Source organism: Chaetodon trifascialis, chromosome 14 (assembly GCF_039877785.1).
Source record: "Chaetodon trifascialis isolate fChaTrf1 chromosome 14, fChaTrf1.hap1, whole genome shotgun sequence".
NCBI lineage: Eukaryota > Metazoa > Chordata > Actinopteri > Chaetodontiformes > Chaetodontidae > Chaetodon > Chaetodon trifascialis.
Window position 1 is genome coordinate 15165972 of NC_092069.1, and position 9477 is coordinate 15175448.

The following is a 9477-nucleotide window of genomic DNA, read 5'->3' on the forward strand; positions in this document are numbered from 1 at the left end:
GAAAAGGTCAGTATCGGCACTGATATCAAACTCTGAAACTCTGTGCTGATAAACAGTGACTTTATATACTGTGAGCGCACCACAGGAAATGGATATGTAAACATTTGACAACTGGGAAAACTAAATCTAACGATGGAGATCTTGTGATATGGCTGAAAGCTCTTCCACAGGGAGAACTGTCCACTAAATGGACCTCACAATGATTTCTCAACAACTAATTAACAGTTTCAAAATAGGTGTCTCGTCTTCTTTTTTGTGAGATTCATTAAGAATATATACTGAAAAGGAGTTGGATCTGTCTTTTTGCATCTTTCTGTGAGCCTGGAAATGTGGGAAAACCAGTTTCAGCAAATCAAATAATAAAATGAAGTCAAATAGAATAAAATGTAAAAGTAGGTAAATCGATCCCTGGAAGACACCATGATACCGATCCCTAAATTCTTGTTTCAGACGACCGTTCATGTCCAGAAACTGTGACGTAACATATTTCTTCGTCTGTTCTCACTGTAGCTGGGCAGTCAGTAAACCTCTGTCAAACGTTAGGAAGAAATACACCCACCTGTGTCATTGTTACCGGATGATGACACAGAGAGCTGTTTACATTCTCCTGGAGGACAGATTACCATCAGCCTGCACAGCTGCAGGTGAGAAGCAGGCAAATTCAGCCCTGCAACCTCCAGAAACATCATAAGTGTGCAAATGAAATGATGAATTAGCATGCCAACCAAATCGGTTGTGGCGGTATTCTTAACGGTTAACCATCAGCTAAATAGTGTGAAACAGGAACGAATTACTGTCCATAAAATGAGGAGTTTTTCTATGGAAGTCTGGCATGGAGAGTTAAAGCAATTAGCAGTATGCTGTATTTGAATGGCCCCTATTGTTTCTAATCCTCTACAACACGCTGTGAGCTGACTGTGATAAAATAAGCATAAATGTAGAATAAAACCTTAAAACCCAAAAACACAGGATGAAAAGAAACCCAGTGAGTGAAAACAAACAGCTTTGAGACAGAGGGGGCTTAAAAGATGCTATCAGCAATATTCAAAGTTTTCCCCTTCGTGCACACACACACACACACACACACACACACACACACACACACACGCACACACACACACACACACACACACACACACACACACACACACACACACTGAGACAGAAACTAACAGTAATTCCCCCTCCCCCCCATCTCTCTCTCTCTCCCTCTCTTTCTCCCTCTCTCTGTCCCACACACACACACACACACACACACACACACACACACACACACAAAACCTCCTGCTCCTGGATCCTGGTTTACTGTTTATTTATCCCAGTTGAGGGACACCTGCTTCTCCTGGAGCTTGTTTGTGTTTGCACCGAAGACGTGGGATAATACAGTGAGGGAGGTATACAAGGGTGTGTGTTTGTGTGTTTGCGTGTGAGAGGGGAGACTGGGAATATGCGGCTGAGCTGCTGATGGTGGGTCTGGTTAGATGCTGACTCGACACAGAGGCCAAACTATGGGGGGAAAACAGACAAAAGAAGGAGAGCGAGGATCAAAGCATGGGATCAGACAAATCAGAGACCTGCAGTAGATTTAACATCCAGCAGATAAAGAGGAAAAACACTGATACAGCAACGCAAAAAAGGTTGCATTTAGCGTGTGCTCAAAATCAGTCTTAAGTAAAACTACAGAATTAGCAACAAAATGTATTTAAAGTGTCGAAAGTTAAAAGAAAAACATGACCCGTGACTGTGACATTGTCATATATGACATTATTAGACTGTTCGTACTGATGCATCAGTGATCATGTTGTAGCTGCTGGAGGTGGAGCTCAGTTTAACGGCTTTATATACTTCATTTACAGTTGGATTATTGAGTCTCAACATAGAGGTTAGGGCCCTCCAAAGGGTCAATGAGGGGTTCATGAGATGATTAATGGAGAGGAAAGAAGAAAAAGTGCCGTGCATTTTCGCTCATCTTTGCTTTTGTGATGTTCTGGATAGTTTCACCTCTTCAGACGTAAAACGGTTAGTTAAATGAAACCATGTGAAGTTTAGAGAGGAAACGTCTCTTTGGTTGAACTGCTGATAACTTGTAGATATATGAAATGTGACAACAGATCCCAAACAGACACTGATTTTCCTCAAGAGATCACAAGCCAAAAAGGCTGCAAAGCACAGGCTTAATCTTTAAAAAAGCCTTGTATTTCATAATCTGACGTGTTTTATCTTATGTAAAATCTAAATCTGTAACTTGTAACTATACAGCCGTCAGATAAATGTCATAAAGCACAGCATTTCCAGTGCAGCATTTCCAGCTGAAATAAAGTGGAGAAGAGGTATAAAATTCAATAAAATGAAATACAACTGTACCACAGAACAGTGCTTTGTAGCACTGGGTGTGAAACCCAATAATCTGAATCTGGTAGCTTCAAAAACAAAGAAAACTGTACAAAAACAGTTGTTTAAATGAGCATAACAGTCTTAATTAGTTTCAGTCGGCTTCTACTGAAGTTTCACATTATATATCGGAGCACAGAGATGCAGGAGAGTGTTTTGTTTTGGTGCTGCTGGACCACAGTACCTGAGCTAGACACTGGATCGGCATATCAGAGTCAGCCCCAGTGGTTCCTACCTCTCTGAGGAAGGTCTGTCTGTCCGGTGGTGTACCCCAAGGTTCTGCTCTGGGTCTGTCTTCTTTGCTTTGCACAGACATTTTAAAGCTATGTCTTATCAAGCCAAGCAAGTAAACCCGTATTTGTATAGCACATTTCACGGAGATGTGCTGTGAAGCTAAACTGTTTTATAATCAATTCTGAAACTAACAGGAAGCCAATGCTAATATCTACAACCCCAAGGCCCAAAAAGGTTGTGACTCCAATTCAAGATTCTTCTTACTTTAAAGCCGCCTATGAGAAACCTATTCCAGCCTTATATCACCAGTTAGGTTTTTGCAACTCTCTCCTGTTAGACTTATGATCTGTGGACAAAAACAGCCAGTATTACTTTTATATCTCACCTGTGTTTTATATCTTCTTCGTTTTTAATTGTGAAATATGTTGTGATGTCTGATCTAGAGAGTTGTTAAAAAAAAAAAAACAAAAGAGAGAAGATAAGTTTAATAATTCATCTTGAAGAGACATCTTGATATCCACAAAAGAGGAATTCATTCAGCAAGCTTTTTCTGTCATCGCTTAAATTAAAGCCTGCTCTCCAACGGGAGGGAGCCCACACCCAAGCCAGGCTTGCTGTAGTTACTGCTGTTCAACAGCCCGAGGCACAGAGATGATCTCATGACAGTTTGAGAGTGACAGAGACACAAACACAAGGAGAAATGAGAAGTGCTGCAAACACAGACAAGTGGACATCTTGAAGGTGCCATGAGTGCTTTCTAATGTGCAGCCCAGATGCACATAGAGCACATGCCAGCAGTTTCCAACGGTTCAAACCCTCCAGGATGCTTTATGTCATTTGTCAGTTTACTTAGTGGGATAAACCCCCCTCCCTGTCCTCTCTCTCATCCCTCCTTTCCACCTCCCTCATCCTAGAAGACAGTTGGTTTTTAACGCCATCCCGCCTCACTCCAGGCATCTAACCAGGATGGAAATGAGATGCAAATCCGTCCCCACTTTACTAGCGTGTGAGCACTTGTCTGAGCCGAGTGCGCTTGTAACTGTACTGAGGTCTGTTTGAGTCACAGTGGACCGCTGTCAGCTCGGGCTTGAGGTTCGGTGAGGTTTGCTGTTGTTGGGTAAACAGGGAATGAGTCTATATGAACAATGAGACAGTGTTGTCGTGTGTTTGATGATCATTATCATGCTGCTGTTTCTCTGAATGTTAACAGACATTCACAAGCGTTGAAATGATCTGTAGCTGTGTGGAACTATCATTTACATCTACTCAGCTCTACCTGGACGACAGATGAGTCTGATCCACAAATATTATTTTATTGACATTGTGGGATTGTCATTGCTCCCGTGTAACCAATTACTTGCGGTTTGCTCTTGCTGTTGCAGCCATATCCACTGGGACTTTCTCTCTCTGTCATTCTCAGATCAATGTGGAACGTTTAATTGGAGGATTTCAGTGTTTTAGGGTCGAAACCAAGCAGCTCGATGGTCGTGGTGTTTTTCAGTGTTTTGCTGAGGCTGGGGTTAGATGGTATCACACTGTTGCCACTAAAAACAGTGACAGACACTGAGGGCACGGCAGACCCGCATCCTGTTCCCCAGCTCCCAAACCACTTAATGCATGCACACACGCACACACGCACACACACACACACACACACACTGAGAAGGAAACAGGTCAGTACTTTTTCCAGGTGTTATGGGATTCTGGGATTCTTGATGGAGTGTTTGTGTGTGTGTGTGTTTTGCTTCACAACACTGCTGATGTTTTAGCCCTGAGCTGTGGATATAACTGACCATTCAGTCTGATTAAAGGGACCGTTATCATACACACGAGTAGATGGTGAAAAAACCCATGAGTCGATTAATGGGTTGGTTGGTTGTTTGACAGAAGTAATAATTTTTCAAGCAAAAACACAAAATATTCAACTTCCACATTCTGAGGATTTTTCTCTTTTTTCCATCAATTTAAAGTGAATGTCTCTGACGTCTGGTTCGCTGGTTGAGCAACACAAGCAGTTTGAAGATGTTGGGTCTTCTTTGACTATTTTCTGATATTTTATAATCCAAAACATTAACTGATCAATTGAGAAGATAATCTGCAGGTGGATAAAATTCTCGTTAGATGCAGTCCTAATAATTTATTATCATGGACCATTTCAGATCAATTGTTTTAATCAGTGTGCTTTTTACTGTAAAAGCACCTCCTCTCATCTGGCTCATGCTTCTTTCTTCAAGTGTTGTTATTTTGATTACAGTTAAAAGAAAATGTCAAATGACTGAAACCTGTGCTGAAAAAAAAAAGAATGACACATGAGATCGAACACATGAGAGCACTGAGAATAAAGAATCAAACAGAGCAAAGTGCAACATGCTGCGTGGATGTGGATTATAAAGATTACAGGCTAGTTTTGTGTCAAAAGGTTTCATTGCAAAATCTCAGCTGTCAAAAACAGGAAAAGGGTAATACAACTGGGAAAACTCTGTTAAGATAAGCAAAATTAGAAAAAAACAAGCACACATGACCTTGAGTGAAGCTAATTCATCTTACTTAGATTTCACTTTTTGCAGTGTAATTGAACAGATGTGATGTGGGATGCTGTGTCAAAATCAACATAAACATCTCATCGTCCATCACATGTCTTTTAGAGCACAGCTCTTAGCTCCACTTTCGTTGACTTTACCGCAGGCTTTACCGCATGTGGGCTCTGAACTGGGGGGGAGGCCTCTTGTTTTGAACAACAGCCGAATGAATGTTTCCATCTCGTCCTGACTTCAGCTTCATTTACCTAACGAGTCCTTCACAGGTGAGATGATGATCTGTGAGCCGTTAGCGTGGGATTCAGCGACCTCATAGATAAAAACACTCACAGTAATCTGAGCACTGTATTGTGGAGCAACTCTACAGGCCCAGACATCTCCATGGGTACACGTAGAAGGATGTTTTCAGGCGGCATGTACCCAGAATGCACTCAAAACATATTCTATTACAGTGAATTCAAGGGAAATTCATCTTTTCTCTTCCCAGCTCACCTTCCTCTCTGCTGGACCAAGCGCTACTGTACCTGTCGGACCAAGCTCTGTTTTGACATATGTTCAATCCCACAAAAAGCGACACCTTACTGGCTGTTGTATTTACACTGTGAGGTTTTTATAAGCAGCCGGGGCTGACTGTGTGTTGCCTGTTTGAGGAATGCCGCCAAACAGAACAAACAGCATTCCTGCGTGATCATGAACGCTTCGACACGTTATTTTAAGACTCACATCTATGGGAATTGTTGTCACCTTAATTTGAAGTGCAAATGGAAAGAGATGTAAGTCATGAGAGGTGATGACAGAAACCTTTGAGTTTATGTGCAGGAAGGAAAGAAGGCAGCTCGTTATCATCAGCTCTTCATTTTTAGATACCGTCAGGTGCAAAGCCATTCACTATTGTTAGACTGAACTCATTCAAATGTTTTAGTGGAGAGGTGAACAAGTGTGAGTGCTGTAAGATCCAGATTAGACGAGATCTCATTGGTTGAAATCCTTCAATCAAATCAAATCAAATCAAATCAAATCAAATCAAATCAAATCAAATCAAATCAAATCAAATCAAATCAAACATTATTTATACAGTATGGCACTTTTCATACTTAAAAGCAACACAAAGTGCCTAACAGAGGCTAAAAACAGTAAAAAAGATAAGGAAAAAAGCAAAGAAAAGAAAACCAAGCCCTCCCGCCCCCATAAATACATAGAGACATATATAGACATATAGAGAGTCACAGACACAGACGTACACGTACACACACACACCCATACACCCATACGGACAAGGCAGGGAATAAGCCACCTTAGGGGGGCATCCACACTGAGAGGGAATGCCACCCGAGACCACCCCGACCCAGGCAGACAGGAGGCCTCACACCGAGGTGCAGAAGCCTCCAGCCATCCAGGCCAGAGCCGACCCCTCAGCAGCGCCCCCATCAGTAGACCAAGAGCAACTCCCAGTGTGGGGGGCCCCCATGAGGAAACGCCACAGTTAAAAACCAGGGGCCCACATGGGGAAACACTGGAGCTAAAAACCAAGGGACTAAGACATAAACATTGAATGAAATAAAATGAGTAAATGAAATAAATAGTAAATTAGTAAATAAACATGTCGTTAAAACAAGCAGCTAAAATAAGATACAAATAAAGATTAAATATGATATGACAAGAAGCCTGATTAAAGGAATGAGATAAATAAAACAAATCAAGTAAAAGCCCGATTAAAAAGGTGGGTCTTGGGCCTCTTTTTAAAAACATCAATGGTCTCTGCGGCCCTGAGGGTCTTCGGCAGGATGTTCCACAATTGGGGGCCATAATAATTAAAAGCCGCCTCCCCGTGTGTTTTAGTTCTTACTTTTGGTATGGTTAAGAGGCCAGTGCGGAGGACCTCAGGGTCGTCTCATCAGGTCTCAAACAAGCTGCACGTGGTTTGATGAGATCTGCTTGATTTGCTGGATGTTTACAACCTTTGCATGTCTTACGATATCAGTTGTAAACAAATAAAGCATCCAAGATTCAGCATAATCCAAAAAAGGAAAAAAAAAGGTCTTTGTCTGACAAGCTTACTCATCGTGGTCTTGTGACTTCCAGGCGCCTCCAGAAACAATGTGCACCATTATTTATTTTTCACATGGATGATGAATAGAGAGGTGGAGGTGAGGTGACTTCTGACTGAAGGCGGGTATTGTTGAAGAAAGCGTGGGAGACTGCGAAACAAGCTCTGCCACTTAAATCTGCAGCCTCCCATTCTTCCCAGTCCAGTTTTGTTTCTGCTGTGATTGCTCCCTTCTTACCTGCATGAGCAGCAATCACAGCCTCCTCACTTTTTATTGCACAAAAGCACCAATCAGATCTTTGGCTTGAGTAAAAGACGCAACACGCTGCTGTGTCCACTACACTTGTGACTTCATTGCAAGTGACAGTCCTATATTCAGCATTTTACCTATTTACTTAAACTCCTTCCATGTGTATTATCAGCTAAATTTACTTTACTTATTCATCGTTTATTGATTTTTCATGGACAGGTCAATTTTGACTATTTTGACTAGGCTATTTTGCCTCCATAATGAACTATGTATTTGTTTTAGATCTCTCTTTGGGGAATGTGTGTCAGTTAGCACACATTTGCATATTTAAATATAAAATTTCAGAAAAGCTGAGAAAAAATAAATTATATAATTGTCTCAGAATGAACTGGGGAAGTTTCATGGTGGTGTTTCTTTTTACCTGTGGTGTCTGATTTTTTTGTCTACCCATAAATGGAATTTTACATATATTTAGATTAGAGCACATTTGATCAGATAATGTATTATTTGCATATTTAAACAAAACATTTCAGAAAACTTGTACTAGAAAAAACAATTATCTCAGTGTAAGTAACCAGCTGGGGACGTTTCCCCAAATACAAATTAACTTCAAAGGTTGTATTTGTCACAGGCACAAGAAATATAAAGGAAAAGAAATTATAAATATATGTATAGAATTTTACATATGTCATGATTTCAAGTAAAACTATACAATATTTTATAAAAGCTCCTTTGCAAATATGCAAATGTGTAGGGCAATGCAAATTATTTACAGAGGCCATGTGCTACTTTTCATAGAGCTGCATCATATTTTATGCTCAGGACAGGTTTTAAATAATGTAATCTGCAAAGTGACCACTAAAGCTTTTAAAGACGTGTGGAGGAGTAAAAACTCCTCATGGCTATGAAACGTATCGTGAAGTAGAAGTAGACAGTCTAGGTTGTTTCAGCCCAGACAGAGAAAAGAGCCATGAAAAGGTAAAGGAGAAGAGAAGCTTATGGGACATGGCGTCTGCATACAGCCACATGTATGTTAGCTCTCACACACAAACACGGCGTGTTCACACAGATACGCACCTCTCGGCGGAGAGGAATCCTTCCTCAGCAGAGGAAGCTGTCAAACCTGAAATGTGTCTTCAAGAGGAAGCAGGAAACAAAAGCAGAACCTCGGATGTTTCTGGTGAATGTTCCGAGTTCTAAAACAACAGGTTGACATTCAGGTGTGATCCCTCTTAAATAAACTGTGTCTTTTTATTAACTTTCACGTCTGACACGATGAAGCTGCTCCCTGTGTCTTCATCGGCCCTGATGCGTAGACAACACACACCATCTGTCAGTAATGTGTAAGTTCACTGAGAGGACACTGGTCAAAGTGTCGTCAGCACCTCTTTCTGTTTCACTGATTCCTCCAAAACAAATCCTGCAGAGGACATGCCAGTACAACCAGAAACTTTTCATCTCTTTCACTTTCATTCAGATTTAATCCCAGTTGGATTGCTGTGTTAAACGTAAATGAAGATGGAATGCAATCATTTACAAACAAACTGTGTTTACTGACAGTTGAATGTGTTTCTGAGCCCATGTAGTAACATCCTTTATACAATCATGTGTTCACAAGGTGGTGAACCTCTCTCCATCCTCGCTTGTGAACGACTGAGCCTTTCCAGGATGCTCCTTTCATATCCAGTCACGATACTCTCACCTGTTACCAATGAACCTCTTTACCTGTGGAATGTTCCAAACAGGTGTTTTTGGAGCGTTCCACATCTTTCCCAGTCTTTAGTTGCTCCTGTCCCAACTTGTTGAAATGTGTTGCTGCATCATATACAGAATAAGCATATATTTACAAAAGCCAATGAAGAGGTGTAACACTAGGTGTAACAAAGACAATATTGTCTTTGTGCTGTTTTCAATTGAGAGTAATTCAAAAAGTATTAGCAAATGATCAGATTCTGTTTTATTTAGGTTTTACACAGCGTTCGACCTGTGTTGGATTCAGAGCTGTGTGCTGTTTTTAT